This window comes from Stegostoma tigrinum, chromosome 20 (assembly GCF_030684315.1).
Source record: "Stegostoma tigrinum isolate sSteTig4 chromosome 20, sSteTig4.hap1, whole genome shotgun sequence".
Taxonomy (NCBI): Eukaryota; Metazoa; Chordata; class Chondrichthyes; order Orectolobiformes; family Stegostomatidae; genus Stegostoma; species Stegostoma tigrinum.
Genome location: NC_081373.1, coordinates 22703257 through 22729090, shown reverse-complemented (window position 1 = coordinate 22729090; position 25834 = coordinate 22703257). Strand labels below are relative to the sequence as shown.

The 25834-nt window shown below is 43.2% G+C and overlaps 1 protein-coding gene across 1 annotated transcript in view; it reads right to left on the bottom strand.

The window, feature by feature from the left end:
- Positions 1–25834, bottom strand: part of ablim1b (actin binding LIM protein 1b) — a 235828-nt gene that overhangs the window by 153227 nt on the left and 56767 nt on the right. The window lies entirely within an intron of this gene.

Genomic DNA, 25834 nt, shown 5'->3' with positions numbered 1-25834 from the left:
CAAATTGTGAACAAGGACATTATATCCAATTGTTACTTTTCTTCCCGGAGACTTACATTTTGTCTTCTCAAACTCCCGTTTAAAATACCCTTTATGGAGGGCTTTACTAAACTCTCTCTCCATGGTCACAATGAATATCCAAAATATATATCAACTAATTGGTCTATAATCCAAATTAGGTTTGCTTGTAATATTTAGCTTACCTGACATGGGCTTCTCTTTCATTGGAGGTCAACAGGGACACTCCATCCAGAGACCTTTCAGTTTAAATATACAGGACTGTTCTGGAGAAGAATATTCTGTTCTCACTGGACAACGATTGTAGGAGGGAAGGTCATTTTTTTGGGCAGGCTGCTGACCTATCTGAATCTCACTCTCTTCCTAACTTCATGCTCACCATGATTATACCTCCCACTCCAGTCCCCTAATCCCTACAGAACCTTACAGCAGGAACTGGAGAAAGAATCAAATGCACAACTTGAGGCCTCAGAGGCAGACTCAGCTGCAGTTCCTCGTGACTTTCAGCTGTCATTGGAGAACAGCAGCCACAAGGCCTCAAAGTTCAAAGATCTGCTGGATCAGGAAACAAAAACAAAAATCATAATTTTAGGACAGATGACTGACACTGTAAGCAGTTCATCAATTTCACCAAGACAGATCTTGCCATCTTCCTTTCCTTGCTCAACATAATCTTCAACTATTCAAAGCACCAACTTGACATTCACAATACATCCTGGTTAAAAATTTGGGAGGAGCTTTAGTTTGGCAACTCACAACATGGCCCGAGTTCCTCTAAGAGCTACTACTTCCACACTCAACTCCGAAACCTCTGCCTCAACATTAACAGTTTCTAACTCCAAAACCCCCAACGCTGTCTGCTTCATTTGGCAAACACTCTAAAAATACTAACCTCCTCCTCACATTCCTACAGGGCAAAATGGTTTATAATATGTGCCAAAGGCAAGCTACTGATACCAACCTCCTCTTGCAATGAAAGATGCCAAGTTTGATGGCATGTTGCCTGTACCAGGTTAATGACAAAATGCCCACATTGTGAGTTTGGTGAAGTCCCACACACAAACAACTTTCCACCACCCTCTCTGACTTCTTAATGCCAAACCGTAAGTTTGTCTCGTGAGGATCTTCAGTCTTGTTTAACTCCCTGCTACTTCTCATTTGGACACCCATTAGGTCACTCTTTACAATAGCCACCTTCCAACAATTGGAGTTATAATTTCCTCCATGCCCTACTTTTCCACTCTAATAAGCAGCCTGCCTTATATTTGAGTTTGCAGTCTTGAAAAAAAAAATCAAACAGAACTTGAAGCAGATTTTCCACTTTACAGGTACTTCCAGGATTTCCTGCTTCTTTCCCTTCTTCTACAAAGGGGTGAACAGCAAGATGCAATGTTACCAAAACAGTTGAAACGACCAGGATCTTCTGCACGTCACAAAACAAATAGTCTTCTAAAAATCACTCAACGTTAATCTCTATTTAAGATCAACTTCTCAAGCTGACTCTTCAATTTACTGTGTTACAGGCCCAAAAATACTGAGGGCAATTTAGGTTTCTGACACTTGCATAGAATATTTAAAGCAAGTATGGTGACAATGTGAGGTAATCATTTCAAATCTCTCCAATACAGGACGCATTTGCTCTTCAGCCTTGTCTATCTACAAATAAATCACAATCTGATATGTGTAGCATATGAACTAGTGTATTGTGCAGTCTCTTTTCTAATGTTAAATGGTCTAAAGAGGAAATGTTGTGGTTACGCACACTCAATCCCATCCCACAAAACATAATGCTGTTGAAGAATGACCACTGAAAAACTCTCCACCAACTGGGGACAAAATCTTCATTGGGAAATCTATTGAAAGAGTATCCCATCGTCCAGTTGTGTGACAGGAATTATGCTGTAAAATGTGACTGTTAATGACGATGATCCTCCAAGCTTCTCTTCCACCAAACCCTAATCAGCTGTGCATGTTAAGACTGAAAAATAATACCACACAGAACTCACTCTCGAAATCAAAACAGTTGCGACAAAATGTCAAAAGCTTCATTACATTTGTGCAAATTGAAATGCAAATGTTACATTTCTCCTGTTGATAATTTGGAAAGATCATCTAGTCACAATGCAAATGATTATTCTGAGGATACATATGCCACGTGTACAGGGCTACAAAACCATTCAATAAATAGATGCAAATACTGAATTCAAAATATTACAATGAATTGATTTTAAGAATGGCACGCCGATTTGTTTCGGGCAGCTTGGAATCTCTTCATAATCCTGTTTTGCATTTGAAGGAACGGTAACACCAATTTCCTAAAAAAAAGACTTCCCCCATCTTCCCACTTGTAGCCATCCAGCTTTGAAATCAGTTAGAGTTCAAACTAAAAAGGAAGTGAGCCTCATTACATCAATGCAGCCATGTTACTGGAATGCAAGTAGCAAGCTGACTCTGAACAGAAAATCAGTCAAACCAGTGCTTGTTACAGCATCCCCGAATCCCTGCTCAGTAAAAATTGGGAAGCCTACACAGTTGCTGCAATAACTTTGACACTAACCAGTTAGGAGTGTTGCCCGAATTCCCATTGACTCCAGTTTTGCTCAGGCTCCTTTACTCCACACTTGGTCAAATGCTGCCTTGATATTAAGGACAGTCACACTCACCTCTACTCTGAATTCAGCTCTTTTGTCCATATTTTAACCGAGGCTGCAATGGATTCAGAACCTGTTAGAATCCAGTTCTGAGGAAGGGTCACCAGACCTGAAACGTTAACTCTGCTTTCTCCTCCACAGATGTTGCCAAACCTGCAAAGCTTTTCCAGCAACTTTGTGTTTGTTCCAGTTAGAATCCAAACTCAGCATCACTGAACAGGTTATTGCTAACTGCTGCTTAAAATAAGTATTGTTGACACTTGCCATAACTTTAAAAATGATGGGTTACTACAAGATCATACATTCACATCTCAATTCTGCATGATCACAAAATGCTAACCCAGCTTTTCCAAATCTCAGGCTCACTCTAAACATTGTTCCTTAATAATACAGTATCCTTGGCCTTACAAGCCACGAACACACTGCGAGCTACACCTTGGGTTATCAGCTGGAACATTATATAGTCTTACAAGTGAATGCTCAAGTTGTCCAAAGTATGAGACTGAGATAACAGAGTCTTGGTTTTACAGGTGGGACTGTCACCCCTATATGAGCAATACAATCTGCCTCTGGGATAGCCAGGGTTTCAGCAAGGTCAGGTTAGAAGGGCCTGATGAGCCTGGGAATGCCATTAATGTGAACCCTGGCTTTTGACCAACACTAACCTGCACATTGAAAGCTGCTGGGTTGTACCTTTGGTCCAGACCTCGGCCCACTGCCTGTCCAATCCCAGTAGCGATGTAATGAAGCCCCTAAATAACTACTAGTTGACAATTTAAGGGCATTAAATGGCCAATGGGTGATGAGGCCGCCAAATACCTCCCAGGATGCTGGTAAAACTGAGGTGGGGCAGGTGATAATGGGGCGTTCATGAACATGGCACCCATGAGATTTCAGGGGTCCCTCTGCCTGCGAACCTATCCTCACATGGTGGTATTGTGGAGCACAAAATCCAGCTCTAAACTTTTGTTACAGATACAATTACAGTCATTGAAAAAAGGAAAGCCACCTTGTTACTTTGACCTGCAGTGTAAAAAGTACAAGCAATTTGTGTTCTTTGATCGACCACAACTGCCATCAGCAGATGTTACATGCGGCTATATAGTTTCCTGGATTGCCCCAGGAAATGTTTGCACAGCATTTTTAAAGGGAAATGACAGGGTAGGAGCTAATGGAATGAAGCTGCTCCATAGAAAGGTTATTTGACAGCAGAACTCTGAGACCTGAGCTTCAAAATTCATAACCATAATATTAATTATTTCAAAAGTCTTTGTAACAAATTGGAAATGTAAAACATTCTTTCCATGGTGCAATAGAAAGTCTAACAAGTCCTGACGCAATCAATCAATCACTTTTAAGCCATCGTTTTCCAGAATTATCGCAGCTAACGATTAACACAGAGGTAGAACCAGATTATCAAGGTTTTTGTCATATCACCATTGCTAATATCGTGCTGGCCTTGGACAGATCAGTTTGCCTTTTTGATCAGAGGGTTAGCTACACGTCAATTTCTGCTGTTGAAAACCTGAAATAATAAAAGTTACACAAGGAAAATGAGGATAATAAAGTGTGGGGCTGGATGAACACAGCAGGCCAAGCAGCATCTTAGGAGCACAAAAGTCGACGTTTCGGGCCTAGACCCTTCATCAGAAAATGAGGGTCCCTTGAACATGGTTTGTCAATGTCTGGCTACGCTGACTGGACAGCGAGTAGCAAAGGGTGCTCAAATGGACAAGACATATTTTCCACACCAGGTCACAATGTTGGAACAGTCTGAATTTTCTTCCGAGTAAAATTTCTGACCCAGCAACCATGTAAAAAACCACAACTTAAATCTTGCAACACTTAGCCACTTATAGTTGCTGCTTCATGAAGAGTTTTTTCTGTGATTTGATACACGAAGCCTTTTGAACTAACAGAAGTTTAATTCCAAACATTTTGTCAACAAGTAACATTCTTCCCATGCTGTGTCAAATTTTTGAACTTAGACATGATGGGGATTAATATTATCGGAAATGGGCAAATTGTTATCTTCACTGGCGTTCATGGAAGGTTTCTCATTTCAAGGCCTGGAGAATTTTCTCACATGATCATCCCAAACTCAACTCAGTCATTACATAGCATGCCTCTATAATACTCGTCTTGTCTGATACCAGTTGGATTTTTCCTCACTCAATGTAGATGGAAACACTCACTTCTGCTGGAATAGCCTAAGATCTCTTGTGCCACTGCCATATTTCAAAAGATTGTTGTGTGCACAGTCTGCTGTCCTGCAGAGTGGAAGACATTCACCCAAGATATGACAGGTATGGGAATATTGGTGCACCACTTTGTGGGCAACCACTTTGTGGAAGATCCCAGTGCATGGAATGGTGCAAAGGAAGAAAATCCTTGTTTCCCTCCCAACGACAAGACAGGGAAAGGTGGGCAAGATGCCAGACCCTGCCAGGCTGGTCCAGAGTTACTACCCAAGTCCATTTAGTGACCACAGTCCGATGAAACACCCAGCTTGGCAGTGCTGAAAGAGGGTTGATGACCTTCTCCTTTCTGCCAGGCTATGAGCCACCATTTTCTATCTGCTGCCTCACACTGACCTCTGTGGCTGCACCCACCAAAGTTCACACTCTACCAGTCTCACTATTGCCAGAAACAATTTTCCCTCATTCTCACCAACTCCAAAATTGCAACTAATGCTGCAGAGCTTCCGTACACCGCCTGTTCACTCACCCAGCACGCCAGCATCTTTCCCATATTTGCATGAGCACTAACAGTTGTACTGCGAACTTTCATCACACTCAATCCCTTCCTTTGTCTCATTTCAGGAGAAAGGGGAGCTGAAAGAGCAACAACGGATAGTGAGGAGCCGGTTATTAGTTTCCCCCTCACTACGAGGGGAATCGTGGCCCTTGCTGGCCAGGCCCAAAGACCACTCATGGAGGTGCTGAAACGTTCTTGTTCCAGAACCAAGTAAGAGACATTGCTGATTGTTGTGCTCCTTTCCCATGAGCCCACTGTAGATGTGATATTAACACACCACAACCTCTACCCCTTGATCACAACAGTTTCTTTCTTTTGTCTTCTGCAGGTACCAGCAGAGTTTCTCCAAGTGGTTGATATCACAAGACATCCCCTCTTCCAGTTCTGAAGAAGACAGCATGAATATCTTCAAGAAAGCATGAGCAAGGCAGCCTCCTGCACCCTTAGGCAGGTCAGCTACTGATTCCTCAATGGGTTGATTTTCTAGATTAGAATCAGAAACACGTTGTGATGAGGACATCATTGCTACATCTCCACAAGTGGTCAAGGAGGAAATGCCACAGGTCGCTGCTACTCAGAGGACTACTGAACGTTAGGTGCCTGCTAACCTCAGGGAGAAGAGGAATCCCATGATGTTTACAACTCATTACACTATTGACAGGAACAGCAAGGGGCTTGAGGCAAGCTGACACAAAGGCTTTGGGAATCTGCTGTATCAGGGACAATGAGTACCTGGCTACCTCCATTAGCAGGTTGGCAGCTGCCACGGAGAACCAGGTCCAGCACTCTCAGTGTCTACTTGATTTATGCACAGATCTGCAAACTGGCACTCCTGCCATTGGTGCCCAATGGATAGGTAACAGGGGAACAAGGGACACTGACCTCACTTTGGGTGCGTGTTTCTCATAGAGGTCTAGGGACCATTTGCTTCCATCACATAAAGTATCCTTGGCATAGGTTCCACACAACAACACGTCCACCCCCTTGACTGACACTGCTGACAACAAAGGCAAGTTACCTGGCTTTAAGTCTGCTCTGAAGAGAAAGGCAAGGCTGAAGCACCATGAGCCATTAGAGTTTGGTGAAGGTGGGCAAAGTACAAAAAGGCAAGGCACGGTTGGGACACTCCAAGTAAGCACAAAACGAGTTGGAGCTAATGCAGTGAGTTAGCAGCCCTGAGAGAGGCACTGGTCCAATCAGTGAGCTGGATGCCTGGCTAGGTGCACACAGTGTTCCTTCCAGACGCATTCCAATCAGAGGTGTCAGTGCAATACGGTGTAGCGTGAAAGTGCAGAGCTACTGTAAATGGCTTTGAGGTGTGCCACATTGAACTGGTGAGGCTGTTACGTGAAGGATGCCAATATCCACAGATGCGGGTTGTATGTGGTCACTGCCCATGGTGTGTGCCCTGTGACAGTGGTGACTGTTGTCCAAAATTGAGATCCAGAGGAGCAAACAGTGAGCAGTAGTCACCCAAGCACATGCTCTGACTTTTGTTTTTGGAATATTCAGGGTCTATTTTAAATCCAGTGATTTGAAAAATGGGGGAGTGCATATTAATCAGGCAAAACTGAGTAGTAGTCAGGGTGATAATGAGTGCTAATCCACGCAACTAGACCTCTCGTCCTCTCTGCTTAGAACCGCACCTTGACATTTAACATCTGGTTGGAGAATGCAATGTTTTGGTCTCGACATTGAGAAGGACTTCACTAGGCACTTGACACAATTTTCCAAAATTGCTCCTCATCACCTACATCGTTCAGGGCCTGGGAACATTCTGCCCCATATTTTATCTTTAAGTTTAATAATAGCCTGCAATGGGTTTCTCAAAGAACCAGGTAAATGACTAAAAGAAGTTCTTGGAATTTAGATAATCCTTTTCTAACTCCGGTAATGAAACAACGTGCAAACTACATAACAACACAGATTAAACTGACACTTCAACTACATGTTAAAAGACATATTTTTGGCTCAGAACATTACAGCATATCAGGCCTGTTAGTGCTGATTAGAACAATGAATGGATCACAAGACTTCACATGCTTGAGTTTTGCAAGGATCAACAATTTCACAGTGACATCAATTTTGCTGCTTCAAAGGGGTAACTAGGTAAGAACATGAGAGTGGAGTCAGAGTCAGGGAGTAATAGATGGACTCACTGATAATATTTATTAAACTAATATGGGGGGGAAGACTTGGGAGGAGCATATACACAGGAATTGACCAGTTGGGTAGAAAAGCCTGTTTCTGTGCTATAGACTTGTCATAATTCCATAGAACGGACACTAGATTTAAATATATCAAAATATTTCTAATAGAATTTCTTGCAGATGCTTTTGCTGAGGTGAATGAATACAAACGTGTCGTTTAAAATACATTTCACTGGGTCAGGTAATAGAGTGATCTTATCTACAATTACTCACAGGCACATTACCTGGTGGGTTGCAGAGTTACCCAATCTATATCAATGGCCAGTCTTTGCAATTTGGGGGGAGCAAGAGTCTTCAGGCAGCAGCACACCTGGATCCCACTCAGCTCTGAGCACTTTGCTAAAATAATCATCATAACATTAGCTTCTGAGTCTTTAAGGAATGATTAGTGCAATCATTGCATGATCCATGTTTGTTGTGCAGGAGACTTAGGATTCCGGAGCAACTTTGCAAAGAGGGGAGCTTCTCCTATTGGGCACAGTGAGAATGAAGAGCTAAGACACATGAAACTCTACAGCAGGCAAAAATCTAACCACAAGAAGAAGTGAGACACATGCTGAGAAGCTTGTGGAGTAGACTTGGACTAGCATTAGACACTGGAGTTTATGGAACAGCCTTTCTACAATTCAGTAGTAAGACCAGAGTATCAGAGTCTGGCATTTCTCCAAATATGATTAGATTAGATTAGATTAGATTAGAATCCTTACAATGTGGAAACAGGCCCTTTGGCCCAACAAATCCACACCAATCCTCAGAGCATCCCACTCAGACCCATCTCCCTATAACCCACCTAATCTACACATCCCCAAACACTATGGGCAATCTAGCATGACCAATCCACTTAGCCTGCACGTCTTTGAACTGTGGGAGGAACCTGGAGCACCCGGAGGAAACCCACGCAGACACAGGGAGAATGTGCAAACTCCACACCGACAGTCGCCCGAGGGTGGAATCGAACCTGGGTCCCTGGCACGGTGAGACTGCAGTGCTAACCACTGAGCCACTGTGCCGCCCCAAATATCATGTGTTATAGTATTTTGTGTTAATACATAATAAGCAGTGTTATACAGAAGCCCATGTCTGAACATATTTCTTGGTCTTGCCTTCTCCACCAGTTTGTCAGGAACCTAAATCTTTGGATGTGTGCATAAAGTTAAATAAAAGAATATTCATTCTCAGTAGGAACAGATTTGAATATTAGTTCTGACACAAAATAGGTAGAGTTCAGAATAATTTTTCAGTGTGTTTCAGGTCTTTTCAAAAAATCCAAAGTGCAAATTTTCTGGCCTTCATTTCATTTCCACCCAAAAAAGTTGGTCTAGTGGTCTTCACACATCACATCCATGTGGTGGATATGGCGCTTGTGGGATGTACATTTTGATGAACAGATTTAAAGGCACATACTTGGTGATTCTGTTTTTGGTAAGACAATGGGAAATTGCAAATGTTTTCATCAGTTTCAGGAGGACAATGGTCTGCTGATTCATTACCCGAAAACAATGTGGAAACTTATCAGGGGATAAAACTCTTCTCAATAATATTTGAGTACTGCCCTTAGTATTTAATCATGTGTATCTTTCTAATATCCTGAAATGACCATTGCCACATGATTCACATTCCATTAATACTTAACATTCTGTTCTGTCAATGATAAATTGGGGGAAAAATCATTTGGTTTTTAGCTCAGGAATGCAAAAAAGTAATTTCTTACAGTGATGAAGTCAATAGGCACAATCAATCATGTACACAAATCAAAGACTGGAAATATAGAAGATATCACAAGCTGAAAAACACTGCCAGGATTTCACAAGTACAAATCACCAAGGTCACCATCCTGTGAGCTCGTTTAAGGACATGGTGCTGATGTGATTTGCTCCATTCCCATTGGAGTTGATGGTGTCCAGTTAGTGTGGAGGTGCGGTCACCTGGCACATCTAGTTGATGTGTTGAACATATACAGAATAGATGTGGATTACTGCAAGTAACATGACAAGGTAAGCAACAATGAGTGAAGTAAATCCTCCACACGTCAACAAATAGATCTTACACATTTGACACAGTCCAGTAAAACTGTGGCTTGGCATTCAAAGCAAAGATGCTGGTGTTTATTGAGGTTCTGGCGAGTGTATTAGTGACTGTTTAAGGATGTTGTGTCTGGTAGCTTTTGATGTAAATAAGACAGCGTATTGCATATGTCTATGCATATGATAAATTTCCTCACCTTGTATTTTCTCGCTACCTCTGATACTTGCTTGTTTTTATAAGTTTATTTTATTTGGTTGCACCAAGCACAGTGACCCTGAGTGAGCAGGGCTCACTATCAGAAGTCCTGAGCAAAGCCTTCCATATGTCCCTGTAGTGGTTTCTTTGTTTAACTTGACAGCACATCCCAGACTCAAGCTCTCCACTGAAGACTCACTTTGGTAAGACAGTGTCAGGCATTCTAGTTATATGACCAATCTAACCCAGCTATAGCTGACTCAGAATGGCCTGGCGGCTCAGCATGCTTGTGTGGTTGAGGACTTGAATGTCTGCAGTTGTTCTGCTAACTGCTCTAAAGCAGCTTCTGAATGCAAATAAAATAAGAGCCGTTAAGCTTTTTGACACATGCTGGTACACTGTCTAAGTCTCCCATGCTCAGGCTGCACTATTACACTTTAGAGTTCAGTTTGGTCCTGTTACTTGCTCCTCTTTACTTCCAGATTAATGCTCAAACTCTCCCAGAAGTTATACTTGCATTTAGCAGTTCTTTCACGTGTCCCATCATCAGTATCGACATCTCTGGAGCTATGCTGAGAGAAGTGAACATGTTTAATGCTGAAAGGTTGTAGTCATGGACTGAAGTCTTGGGCTCAAGACAAGTCTTTCCAGAAGCAGGCATTTTTGTTTGTCATGATCGTAAGGCCGAAGATATTGCAAGTGTAAGAGAACAAATCCATGCTACATTGGAGTTGGGTGTCGAGTTCTGAACCAGCAGTCACTAGCAAACCAAACATCACAAAACATTCTCAATAGCTTGCCTGGAGTCATATCAGCAGTTAACCATCCATGTAATGTCAGATTTCAATGCCAGCATCCTCATCATATAAGGCACTGGAGAGCAGAGCAGCAAAAAAATATGCAAAAGACGGTTGGTATCAGAAGCTGTTTCACTCCGGTAGTAACTGGAAATGGATCGGGGGACTCATGCTCATCCAGCATTTGTCTAAGCATGTTGTAAATAATACTGCACCAGTATAAAGAGGCTTGGATGTATTAATACTCAGTTTGTGAAATAGAATGTTAGTGTGAAAAAAGGGTGGCTTTTCTTTTTAAATTGAAATCTAACCTGAACATTGAACAGGGAAGCATGAACAAATCCTGTTTATACATATCCCACTAAGCTCCAGCTCCTTGTTGCTGCAATCCATTCCCACTGGCATCAGCGATATCAACAGTGGAGTGTACATTTTATCTAGAATCCTTTGTCTATTTTTAAATTATTTCTCTCAAGCCTTTTTCTTTAAATCAGGAACTGGGCCAACTATTTAAATTGTTCAAATAATATTGTGGTTGACAAAAAAAACCCCATGGGCAATGATTGCTAATCCTCCCAGAACAAATTATGAGTTGAATAGATGAAATCTGGAAAATTTATGAGCTAGCAACATAAAAACAACCTTGCCACCTCTGTGACAGAAACTGAAAAAATTCCATGAAGGAAATCTGCCACCTGTCCAGGTGATTCTGATTGATTGTACGATCTCATGATGTCTGTTCACCTGATTAATTTAATAACATATTCGCTTTAAAATGATGTCTTCATTTCTACTTCAAGGCCCCAGGACCAGGACTATCGTTTAACAGCGCTCCATTCAACAACCTCAATTCTACCCCTGGGTTTATTCCAATGAGCATCTTTGATTTACATGACTTAGTTCTGCATTTATTCATCAGTGTAAATAATATTTCATAGAGCATAGAACAGTACAGCACAGTATAGGTCCTTTCGCCCACGGCCTTGTGCCCAACTTTTACCCTAATCCTAAGGTCTAGCCAACCTCCACCCCTAACTTATACCATCATCCATATGCCTTTCTAATAGCCACTTAAATGCCCCTAATGAGGCTGACTTCACTACCCTCTCCGGCAATGCATTCCAAGCCCCTACCACTCTCTGAGTAAAGAACCTACCTCTGACGACTCCCCTATATCTACCTCCACTCAATTTAAAACTATACCCCTCATAAAAGCTACCTCCACCCAAGGAAAAAGTCTCTGGCTGTCCACTCTATCTATACCTCTGATCATTTTGTACACCTCTATCAAGTCACCTCTCACCCTTCGTTGTTCTAAAGAGAAAAGCCCTAGCACTCTCAACCTGTCCTCGGAAGACCTTCCCTCCATTCCAGGCAACATCCTGGTAAATCTCGTCTGCATTTTTTCCGACGCTTCCACATCTTTCCCGTAACGAAGCAACTAGAACTGGACACAATACTCCAGATGTGGCCGAACCAAGGTTTTGTATAGCTGAAGCATATCTTCACAGCTCTTGAACTCAATCCCTCTATTAATGAAAGCTAATACATGACACACGTGCTTAACAACTCTATCCACCTGGGTGGCAGCTTTCAGGGAACGGTGGACATGAAGCCCAAGACCCCTCTGCTCCTCCACACAGCCAAGAATCCTTCCGTTAACCCTGTAATTCTGTTTTCAAGATTTTCCTTCCAAAATTAATCACCTCACACTTGTCAGGGTTAAACTCCATCTGCCAATTCTCAGCCCAGCTCAGCATTCTATCAATGTCCCTTTGTAACCAAGAACAGCCCTCCGCACTGTCCACAATGCAACCCACCTTCGTACTGTTCGCAAACTTACTAACCACCCTTTCACTCCTACATCCAAATTATTTACAAAAATCACAAATAGAAGAGGACTGAGAACAGATCCTTGTGGTACACCACTCATAACTGAGCACCATGTTGAATATTTTCCATCCACTACCAAACTTTGTCTTCTAAGGGTCAGCCAATTCTGAATCCAATCTTCCACGTTTCCCCCTGTCCCATGCCTCCTTACTTTCTGCATGAGCCTACTATGGGGAACCTTATCAAATGCCTTACTTAAATCCATGTATACCACACCCACTGCTCTACCTTCATCCACGTGTTCAGCCACCTCTTCAGAGTGTTCAGTAAGGTTTGTGAGGCATGATCTACCCCTCACAAATCCATGCTGACTATCATGAATCAAACTGTGCCTTTCCAAGTGATCATAAATCCTAAATCTCAGTGCTCCTTCCAATAATTTGTCCACCACTGACATAAGACCAACTGACCTGTAATTTCCAGGATTATCCTTATTCCCTTTTTTGAACAAGGAAATGACATCTGCCTCTCTCCAATCTTCAGGCACTGTATCAGTAGACAGCGAGGACAAAAGATCATCACCGAAGACCCTGTGATCTCTTACCTTGCTTCCAATAGAATCCTTGGATAAATCCCATCAGGGAACATATCTATCTTCAATTTCCTCAGAATTCCCAGTACATCTTTACTTACAGCGAACTCCTCTAGCTAACCAGACTGTTTCACACAGTCCTCCTCCACAACTACGTGCCTCTCAGTTGTGAATATCGAAGAAAATCATTAAGGGCCTCTCCTATCTCTTTAGGCTCTGTGCACAAATTCCCTTTACAATCCTTGATCGGCCCTATCCTTTCTCTGGTCATTCTCTTATTCCTCATGTAGGTGTAAAAAGCCTTGGAGTTTTCCTTGATCCTATCTGCCAAGGTTTTCTCATGCCCCCTTATAGCTCCCCTAAGCCCTTTCTTCAGCTCCTTCCTGGATAACACGTATCCCTCTCAGACTTCTTCCGTTCCTGTTTTCCTAAACCTTACATAAGCCTCCTTCTTCCTCTTAACCAGTCATTCGACCTCTCTCGAGAATCAAGGCTCCCTCACTCGACCACATCTTCCTTGCCTGCAAGGGACAAGCGTACCGAGCACACGCAGTATGCATTCCTTACACAACCTCCACATTTCTATACAGCTCTTCTCTGACAGCATCTGTTCCCATTTTATGTTACCCAGTTCTTGTCTTACAGAATTGTAATTACCCTTCCCCCAACTATAAACCTTACCCTGCTGTATGTACCTGTCCTTTTCCATGACTATTGTAAAAGTAACAGATTGATGATCACTACCACCAAAACCCTCGCCTACCAATAGGTCTAACACTTGGCCCAAACACCAAATCCCAAGTGGCCTCTCCTTGTGTTGGTCTACCTACATACTGTGTCAGGAATCCTTCCTGAATGCACTGGACAAAATCTGCTCCATCTAAACTATTACAACTAAAGTTTCCAATCAATATTTGGAAAGTTGAAGTCACCCATGACTACAATCCTGTGACTTCTGCACCTTTCCAGTGTCTGCCTACCAATCCGCTCCTCCACTTCTCTGCAACTCTTAGGGGGTCTGTTAAAAAACAAACCCTAAAGAGACTGCTCCTTTCCTGTTCCGGACCTCAACCCAAACCCGGCTCTGTAGATGTATCATTCTTGAAATGCCTTTCAGTAGCTGCTACACTCGCCCTGACTAGCAATGCCACTCCTCTGCCTCTTTTTCCACCCTCCTTATTTCTTTTAAAGCATCTTAATCTTGGAGCTTCCAACATCCATTCCTGTCCTTGAGTTACCCAAGTTTCTGTGATGGCCTCAACATCGTAGTTTCAAGTACTGACGCATGCTCTCAGTTCATCCGCCTTAGTTCTAGCATTGAAGTATATACACCTCAAACCATCTGTGTCCACAATTACGCTGCAGTGACCACATTTCTTTATTAACAACCTCACTCCCTGGTGTGAACTCAATCCCTCTGTTAACGAAAGCTAACACATCAGATCTCAGATGCTGCTGATCCTTAGTACCAGTCACACGGGCTGCCTTGTTGATGCTTCTCCCAGCTCTGTGGGAAATACTGAACCCTACGCTGACCTCATCCCTCACCTTCTTCCCCGACCCTAACGTCCTCATTCCCCAGTTTCTACCTCCCCCAAGCTTCACACTCTGTTCATCATCTCTCTTTAAAGCTCCTAATCCCTGATCTCTGGTTCTCCTGTGACCATTCCCCAGTCTCAACCATTCCTTCACATCCCCCAAGATCCAGTCTCCATCTCTCTCGTAACCCAATCTACAGCCATCATTTCCCATTCCTCAATCTATATCTGTCTCCCCACCCACATTCTCCATCTCTCTCTTTGGGCCCAGTCTGTACTCCTCCCCATTCCCATTTCCATCTCCATTCCCAATCTCGCTCTGCCTCTGATACTTCATTCCAGGCTCTATCTATCCACAACTTCCCAATCATACTTCTCTCATATATAAATGGATCCTGATGTTATCCCAATCTAGGACAGACCAAGCAGAGACAAGCATGAGAATTTCTAGAGGCCTGGTTCTCCACCAAGAAGGCCATCAATAAACACATGGAATTAGACCCTTTATATACACCACTGCTAAAAAATACCAGAATGAGGTCATCTATTCCAACAGACCCCAGAGTTTAAGTAACAGGTGGGAAAACACAATGGGGCTTCATCCGTGGCTGCACTGATGTTACCCATCAGGGTAATGAAACGTCTATAAACTAACGAACCAGCTCAGCGAGCAAACCAACCACAGCATCCACAACCCCGAGCTACAAATTTACTCAAGAACCTTAGAATTTGAAACACAAACAGAGCAAATACTCAAAAGACTCGGCAGGTCTGGCACCATCTTTGGAGAGAAAAACAGTGCCAACATTCTGAGTTGATCATGACTCACCTTCAGCACAATTTAGATCTGGCAGACATGGAAGCCTCGACAGTGTCACTCTCAATCAGAGCACAAACAAACAAAAATGTTTTAAAACATTTGAACACATTTTCTACATGGCATAGGTCTATGTACAGTTGAATGAACCAACATTTGTGAAGTGCTAGTCACACGCTGAGTCAGATGTCTGGTGCAGAGCTTTGAGCCAAACTTCAAGCTGAGACAAACATTATGGTTGGATGTCAATATCTCTTTTCTCAAAACAAAGGACATGTAGGAAGCAAAAATTTAACATTTGCTCATTAGGTCTTTACCACTTCCGTTCACATAGGTATTAGCAAAACAATGCAGTGTGATGATATTTGTATAGATAATGAGTGGTAGTGTTAAAGCCATCACCAGTGCAGTTCTACTGTTTAAGCTGTTTATACAGGAACTGTCTCAGTTTGATATTCAGCTTCACTGGCATTTGCAAGTGGGCCCTTGGTGTTTGCATCATTAAATCTGGCTGCCTTATCTCAACCACAGATTTATGTATATAAAGCAAAAATATGAGCCTGTAAGTAATCCCCAAGGATTAGGGAAGTCATGGTGCCTTTAAGGGAAACTTAGTTAAGTACATGTGGGAGAAAGGAATAAATAGATATGCCATTTGGATTGGAAGAAATAGAGTGGGAGGTGTAGTACAAGAGAAAATATACACATCAGATGGGCTGTGATCTATATAACTGATGTAGCAATATAAACACCGGAGGCAGGTGAAGGAAACCACTCATGAAATTAAAACCAAATCTGTGTCACAAAAGTAATGGAATGAGTGCAGCAAACAGCAGGTACATTCTGCTTTCTTATATACAATACCAGCAGAGATAGACTGTCAAATCAAAACACAGATTAAGGACTCCTTTTCCATCAAAAGTGGCAAGCAGTTCTAAGTCTGCCAACAGAGCTCGCTGACTGCTGAAATCATTTCCTAGCAGTGAAATGGCTGCTGGCTATTGTGATTCCAGTGAGTTCACTTTGTGACAATTGTTGATTCCACGAGAGACTCATGTCAGGAATCAGGAGCCAAGCAGTATGAAGAAAAACACTTATTTGTAATTGAAAAAGATCAGATAGAATTAAGAAGAATTTTTTAAAGAAAACTTTCAGTTCATAAATTGGTTAAAAAAATAAATTTGCCTCTCTCTTTACAGAGATTGGTTATCACCATTTTGGAAACATACATTTGATCCTTAAACCCTAATGTGGATAAATTATATCAGCATTACAATTCAAATCTTCGTAATAGTGTTTGGTAACAATGAGCATTCTGTCACAATTGATTAGACAAGAATTACACACTTGTGCATTTTATTAAACACTTCTGTTCATAAACTGCTTTCCTTTTTTAAAAGGCATTGATTCTGAGCTAGCCCAATAAAATATTTTATTTGGTTTGTTTGCTTTTGGTTTTTTCCATCTTTAATAAGACACATCTGATATTCCTCTTAAAATACTTATCCTTTTAGCAATGCTTGATGGCTGTTGTGTTTCAGTTTCCAGAATTTCTGATGATTTTATCCCTTCATAGGGGAGAATTTGGGATTGGTACCTGGCACACGTGTCAGAAAGAGACACTGGGAGGGGAATCCTATTCTGGAGTCAAGGGTATCATCTAGAGAACACCAATCTGACAATGACTACATTTGCTCAAGGGATTTGCCCCCTGAATTAATATGCGCCTTATGCAATTTTAGCAGTCATGCACCCTGCATGCTGACAGGCCTACTGAAAAGCTCAGCAGCAGTGGAACGAGACTCCTAATCTTGTGTTGTCACTTTTAGAGTGACGTCCCTTCAAGAAACTTAAAATGCAAATGAGCTAAGCACCTGGAAGTTGTCACAGGACAGAGGTTCTCTGCTCTGTCGCAGTCAAAACATGGAGATTACACCTGGAGATTACTCTGTACTAGCATACGTGCCAATTATCCCAGCAGAGATCTCCCAGTAAATGGAAACCTCCTCAGCATTACACTTTGACAGCAGAACAATATCATTGCATTAAGTGGTTGTTAATGGGCCAGTTAGGGGCCTAAATTGTCAGCAGGGTGAGAAGACAGAGGTATTCCCACCCAGAATTTAATTATGGCAGAAGCAAATTGGTGGGAGAAGCCACTATCCAGCTCAATTAAATGCCCTCTTTGCCTCCAAGCTCTCCACCAGCGACAGCAAAGAAGATTCCAGAGATAGTGGGAACTGCCAATGCTGGAGAGTCTGGAGATAGCACGGCGTACAGCTGGATGAACGCAGCAGGCCAAGCAGCATCAGAGGAGCAGGAAAGCTGACATTTCAGGTCTAGACCCTTCTGAAGTTCCCACTCTCTCTGGAATCTGTTCTGCTGTCGAAGTGTAACGCAGAGGAGGTTTCCATTTACTGGGAGATCTCTGCTGGGATAATTGGCACCTATGCTAGTACAGAGTAATCTTCAGGAAATCTCCATGCTTTGACTGACAGAGCAGAGAGCTTCTGTCCTGTGACAACTTCCAGGTGCTTAACTCATTTGCATTTTAAGCTTCTTGAAGAGTCTTGAGGAAGGGTCTAGGCCTTTCCTGCTCTTCCGATGCTGCTTGGCCTGCTGTGCTCATCCAGCTCCATACCTTATAATCTCAGATTCTCCAGCATTGGCAGTTCCTACTATCTCTTGATAAAAGGGTTATTGGGGTTGTTCTGAAAGGCAGGAAAAGGAGGTGTTGATCAGGGATAATGGGCTGCTAATAATGATGATAGTTCATGATATGTAATTATTTGGAAACTTTGGTTCTGAAGCAAACAGAACTATGTGTAGCTTTAAGTTGATTTGTATGTTTATTTCCTTATCTTCTGTTAAGAAGGAAAGAGAGTTTTAAGGTTAAGTTTTGTCAGAAATCAGCTAAGTGTCATGATTGTCAAGTTTCATGCAGAATTTTTCTCAGTGACACCTAGTGGGTTTCTCATGCAATCATTCCAAACTCATCTCATTAACAGGAAACCTTGTACCACGACATCCGCTCTATCCAACGCTGGCCCAATTCACCAATCTACTGTTGGCAGAAAGACTCACCACTGCAGAAACACCCATGGTTCCTGGCACCAGATCCAGGAATTTAAAAGCCCAGTGTGCCTGTGCAAGTACTGGCAGTCTGGTGCCTTCTTGTTTGGTTCAATTAACTTCTCCTGACAGAGCAGAAAAGGGAAATTGGTGTTTGCGTTTTTGTGGAGAGGAACCTGGAGGTCCTGATGGACAGAGTGACACAGAGGAGGGATACCCTCTTTCCCCAGAAGCAGCAGCAGGCCATAAAGGCAGATCCTGCCAATCTAGTCTGAGATTGCAACCCGTATGGCATCAACTGTCTGGAGGAACATCCACCAGTGCAGGAAGAAGGTCAAATGACCTTCTCCACTTCACCAAGGTAAGTTCCACCACATTGTTTCTGTTATCTCACACCCATTCCATCTCTGCTATTGCACAAATCTCCCATCATGGCTCATGTTCTGCTGCTCTCACTATTGCATGCACCATCTTCACAGGTAGAAATAGGGTAATAAACTACTGGGGATCAAGAAAGCCATTAGTAACAGAAAGAGCAAATTCAAGCCACTACTTAAACCAAACAGTTCCGAATGAAAAACAGCAAGCACTGTAAAAATAGTATCAGAGATAATGGGAACTGCAGATGCTGGAGATTCCAAGATAGTAAAATGTGAGGCTGGATGAACACAGCAGGCCAAGCAGCATCTCAGGAGCACAAAAGCTGACGTTTCGGGCCTAGACCCTTCATCAGAGAGGGGGATGGGGGGAGGGAACTGGAATAAATAGGGAGAGAGGGGGAGGCGGACCGAAGATGGAGAGTAAAGAAGATAGGTGGAGAGGGTGTAGGTGGGGAGGTAGGGAGGGGATAGGTCAGTCCAGGGAAGACGGACAGGTCAAGGAGGTGGGATGAGGTTAGTAGGTAGCTGGGGGTGCGGCTTGGGGTGGGAGGAAGGGATGGGTGAGAGGAAGAACCGGTTAGGGAGGCAGAGACAGGTTGGACTGGTTTTGGGATGCAGTGGGTGGGGGGGGAAGAGCTGGGCTGGTTGTGTGGTGCAGTGGGGGGAGGGGATGAACTGGGCTGGTTTAGGGATGCAGTCGGGGAAGGGGAGATTTTGAAACTGGTGAAGTCCACATTGATACCATATGGCTGCAGGGTTCCCAGGCGGAATATGAGCTGCTGTTCCTGCAACCTTCGGGTGGCATCATTGTGGCAGTGCAGGAGGCCCATGATGGACATGTCATCAAGAGAATGGGAGGGGGAGTGGAAATGGTTTGCGACTGGGAGGTGCAGTTGTTTGTTGCGAACTGAGCGGAGGTGTTCTGCAAAGCGGTCCCCAAGCCTCCGCTTGGTTTCCCCAATGTAGAGAAAGCCGCACCGGGTACAGTGGATGCAGTATACCACATTGGCAGATGTGCAGGTGAACCTCTGCTTAATGTGGAATGTCGTCTTGGGGCCTGGGATGGGGGTGAGGGAGGAGGTGTGGGGACAAGTGTAGCATTTCCTGCGGTTGCAGGGGAAGGTGCCGGGTGTGGTGGGGTTGGAGGGCAGTGTGGAGCGAACAAGGGAGTCACGGAGAGAGTGGTCTCTCCGGAAAGCAGACAGGGGTGGGGATGGAAAAATGTCTTGGGTGGTGGGGTCGGATTGTAAATGGCGGAAGTGTCGGAGGATAATGCGTTGTATCCGGAGGTTGGTAGGGTGGTGTGTGAGAACGAGGGGGATCCTCTTGGGGCGGTTGTGGCGGGGGCGGGGTGTGAGGGATGTGTCGCGGGAAATGCGGGAGATGCGGTGATTGAGAACGCCCTTGACCGCGTCTCCCGCATTTCCCGCGACACATCCCTCACACCCCGCCCCCGCCACAACCGCCCCAAGAGGATCCCCCTCGTTCTCACACACCACCCTACCAACCTCCGGATACAACGCATTATCCTCCGACACTTCCGCCATTTACAATCCGACCCCACCACCCAAGACATTTTTCCATCCCCACCCCTGTCTGCTTTCCGGAGAGACCACTCTCTCCGTGACTCCCTTGTTCGCTCCACACTGCCCTCCAACCCCACCACACCCAGCACCTTCCCCTGCAACCGCAGGAAATGCTACACTTGTCCCCACACCTCCTCCCTCACCCCCATCCCAGGCCCCAAGACGACATTCCACATTAAGCAGAGGTTCACCTGCACATCTGCCAATGTGGTATACTGCATCCACTGTACCCGGTGCGGCTTTCTCTACATTGGGGAAACCAAGCGGAGGCTTGGGGACCGCTTTGCAGAACACCTCCGCTCAGTTCGCAACAAACAACTGCACCTCCCAGTCGCAAACCATTTCCACTCCCCCTCCCATTCTCTTGATGACATGTCCATCATGGGCCTCCTGCACTGCCACAATGATGCCACCCGAAGGTTGCAGGAACAGCAACTCATATTCCGCCTGGGAACCCTGCAGCCATATGGTATCAATGTGGACTTCACCAGTTTCAAAATCTCCCCTTCCCCGACTGCATCCCTAAACCAGCCCAGTTCATCCCCTCCCCCCACTGCACCACACAACCAGCCCAGCTCTTCCCCCCCACCCACTGCATCCCAAAACCAGTCCAACCTGTCTCTGCCTCCCTAACCGGTTCTTCCTCTCACCCATCCCTTCCTCCCACCCCAAGCCGCACCCCCAGCTACCTACTAACCTCATCCCACCTCCTTGACCTGTCCGTCTTCCCTGGACTGACCTATCCCCTCCCTACCTCCCCACCTACACCCTCTCCACCTATCTTCTTTACTCTCCATCTTCGGTCCGCCTCCCCCTCTCTCCCTATTTATTCCAGTTCCCTCCCCCCATGCCCCTCTCTGATGAAGGGTCTAGGCCCGAAATGTCAGCTTTTGTGCTCCTGAGATGCTGCTTGGCCTGCTGTGTTCATCCAGCCTCACATTTTACTATCTAAGCACTGTAAAAATATGTCTGATTTTCTTCTATTAAAGATTCCAGACAGAAGCTGAAAGCTTTAATGTACAGGTTTATATATTGAAATATCTTTTGCTAATATCAAGCTTTCATGGCCTGAAAATGTCCTAAATCCATTTACAACCAGTTACTTTCCTTTAAAAAATAAAAGGAATTCCACCATGACAATTTCAGACAGATGGCAGCCAATTTGTACACAGTGAGCTCCCACAGAAAGCAACGTGATAGTGACTGGATAAATCCATTTTCATGATGTTAATATTGTTGTTTTTCAAAATCAGCAAGCATACAGGGAAAATTCCTCTGCTTTATTTCAAAATAATTTTTTTTTGCAGACACCTAACAGAGCAGGCAGAACTCTGGCGTAACATTACGTGAAAAGCATAGTACCTCCAATTATACAAGCATGGCACTGAAGGGTCACCATAAATTTTGTGCTCATCAGTCAGGGACTCGTTTTGAACCCACAACCTAAATGGAGCAAATCGAGGCGGCAATAAAACAGAACATCAAGTGGTGCAGACAGAATGCACACATGTACATTTATTTTCAAATAAAATTTATATGGGAAAAATTATTTGAAATCATTGTCCTCGTAAATATCAGCATTAGGTATTGATTATTGTCCATAACCTATTGAAATGATGGAACAGCCTTGGGCTGAATAGCCTACATCTTTTTCACGAAAGCATCTTAAAGAATTACATTTGTGTCTTTGTCACAGAAAGAGTACTTCAAATTTAGCTCTTGAAGATGCTTTCATGTATAAACATATTTAGAGAGAGAGAGTTGGTTGCTAATACATGTGTTACTCCTTCAAAATCCATCTTATATCTATAGGTGTGAAGCTTAAAAGCACAGGAAGTCAGACAGCATCAAAAGGAGCAGGCAAGTCAATGTTTTGGACTGAAACCCTTCATCAAGGCTGTTGACTTTCTTACTTCTCGGACGCCGTCTGACCTGCTGAGTTTTTCCAGCTTCACACCAACTGACACTGGCTTCCAGCATCTGCTGTCCTTACTGTCTCCCAGTGCACCTTATATCACATTTCCATATGAATTATAGCGGATTAATTAGGAAAAGATGTAGGCCATTTAGCCTGTTATAGAACTGACCAGATCCCCTCAACACATTTTCAGATGACCGCCTAGACCCTAACTTTTTTTTTTAAATTTAAAAGGTAGATGTGAAGTGCCATGTTCCCTACGCAATGCAACTGGTCAAACATGAAACAAAACAAAATTTATTGAAACACTACGGTTAAAATACAAACAAAAAGGAGGAATTTAGAATAACTTAAATATTGGAAAACTTAAGCAAATAATAAATAAAGTAAATATTACTAATTAACTGTTCCAAGAAAGTAACATCCCATGAACACACCCCTTGGCAAAAGGGTAAATTTGGACAAAGAGTCTCAAATGCAGTTCTCCAATCCAGGAGGAAAAACATTGAGAAAATTCAGAGAAAGTAGTAGCTAGGAAACATTCACTGAAATTTCTAACTCTTGCAGACCATAAAAGGCTTCTGCCCAAAACTCAACCTAAAAACTAGGAAAAACTAGAAAGCATGATCAGAGAGTGTGCTGGCCAAACCTAGGCACTTCCAATGTTTCAACTTTTTAAAAAATACCCAAAGCCTCACAAATTGTTTACTTCCTTAGAGACAGCTTGGTACCTCTGCCTTACAAACTCTCTTCAAAAAAAAGGACAAAATAACCTCTTAAAGTGACAGCATTGCCATAATCCAAAATCTGCTCCATCATTCAATAAGATCATGGTTTGTGTTTTGAATTTCACATGCTTTCTACTCTGAAAACCTGACAAGAATCTAACTTAGCCTGCCTTAAAAATATTTAATAACCCCCCACCTGCACCACCAACTGTAGCAGGGCGCTCCTAAAGTGCACAACTCTGAAAGAAAAAAATCTCCTCCTCTCAATCCTAAGCAAATTTTAAAACATTGTTCTCTCGTTCTGCACTCCCCCATAGGAGGAAACAACTTTTGTACATCCACCCTGCCAAGACATCTCAAGATCCTGTACGCTTGAATCATGTCACCCCTCATATTTCTAAACTCCAATGAAAACAAACCCAGTCTGTTCAACCTTTCCTCACAGAGCACCCTGCTCATTGCAGAAATCAAGCTATTAAGTTTCCTCTCAATCATCTCGAATGTATCTACATCCTTTCTCAAATACGGCTACCAAAGCTGCACATGGATAACATTACTGTATTGAGAAGTTAATGGTGAGCCCCTTTGGTAAAGTTTGGGCACCATCAACATGAATGACAATTTAATGCACTGATTGTGAAAACATGGCAAGAAGAAAAAATACAATGTGAATGTCACATAACATGAATCATAAGAGCAAAAACTTCAGAACATAATGTAATGCGCTTTCCAAGAGAACAGGGAAACATCTCCAATCCTTAGTTACAAGTGACTATAAACTAGAGTATGAAAGCAGCTTTAGCTGCTCTGTTTTCCATGTTTAATTTTTGCACCATTAATAGCAAAACTGCAAGCAAGGAGGATTTATCAAGCAGTTGATAAAGCCCTTGTCTTTGAGATTGAAGCTCCAAGTATGGGTCCCACTCCCAGACTTGATGATAACAGAGTATATGTTACTGATGTGGCTGAACCACTTTTGACAGGTTGTAGAACTGGGTGACTTCCCCGTTAGCTGTGTTTGACGTGGGCTGGTGTCCATCGCTCTGCAGCCTCTAGTGACCTGTTCCAGGAAAAACATGTGCTTTGTCTGGCTCAGGTGTCACCCAGCATGGGAAAGCTCCACATCTAAACAGGCACAGACAGAAAAATAGGCAGTTCTGTGCTTTCTTCTTTCTTGTGTTTTAATGCACCATTCAACACAGGGTAAAATATAATACTGCTCATTCTAGTTGAAGTTTGCTTTAGCATCCCGGCTGTTAGCACTCTTGACTCAGAGTTAGAAGGTTGTGGTGATGGGTTTACACTTGTTTGTGATACCTAGCTGACAACAAAAAGTGTGATGAACACTCCTAAAACAACATTTTGCATTATTTAGCTGGACAAAGTAGAGTTGTTCCAGTGTCTCAAATAACAATCCAAATACACTGTGCACTAGAATATGCAAAGAAATTGCCATAAAATGTGAGATATATTTGAATGGCAGTGTAAACTTTTTTTTATTCGCATGGGAAATGCAGCATTGCTGTTTTACTACAGGCAGTAGGAAAACTTTCTTCTTCCCCAAGGCCTTTATGGCTGTGTAAAATTAAGAATTACAGATACTGGGAAACTGAAACTGAAACAGAAGTTGCTGGAGAAACACAGCATGTGTGGACAGAAAGCAGAGTTAATGTTTCAGGCCCAGTGACATTCTTCAGAACATGAAATCTGCTTTCTCTCCACAGATGCTGCCAGACCTGCTGAGTTTCTCCAATAATTTCTGTTTCTCTTCATGACTGCTGGTTCTCGATCTTCATCCAAGACATTGACAGGAAATGGGTAAACAATCAATGCTGGCCCAGGATCGATACTTTAAACTTAATTTACTGCTTGGGGATTAATAAATAATCAGCAAACAGATATGGAAGCAAAGAAGAGGAGTCCATCCACTGATGAAGTATGTTTGTAACCAGTTCCACAACTGCAGAATGAGCCAATGAGAAGAAAGCAGTTCTTCCAACTGCTGGAATTTACAATTAAAATCTTTCAATCTCATCAAGTAATCCATGACGCAATATACAGAGCGGGAAGTTGGAACTTTGTTCATTCTTTATCACTGATTAAACAGAGATGTGGCTATTACTATTGGATGTGCAGCAAACCCAAAATAGAAACACCAACTTTCATAAGAGATAATGGGAACTGCAGATGCTGGAGATTCCAAGATAATAAAATGTGAGGCTGGACGAACACAGCAGGCCAAGCAGCATCTCAGGAGCAGGCCCGAAACGTCAGCTTGTGTGCTCCTGAGATGCTGCTTGGCCTGCTGTGTTCATCCAGCCTCACATTTTATTATCACCAACTTTCATAAAGTGTGTTTCTTTGAAATGTTTTCTCCTGCTGACTCCACAGTAGTGCATACGAATCCACTGGTTAATTACAGACAAACTTAGGTGTGGGAGATAGTAGGAACTGCAGATGCTGGAGAATCTGAGATAACAGGGTGTAGAGCATCAGAGGAGCAGGAAGACTGACGTTTCGGGCCTAGACCCTTTCTGAAGAAAGGGTTCACCCCGCTCTACACCCTGTTATCGCAAACTTAGGTGTGGATTACTTTTATACTCCTTACATACAGGGCATCTGGAAAAAGTAAACAGTGCCAGCTCTGAAGGCTTGGATGACATGAGAAACTGAAACAGTGAGGATTAACTCATTTCCAGATACCACTGGACTGCTTA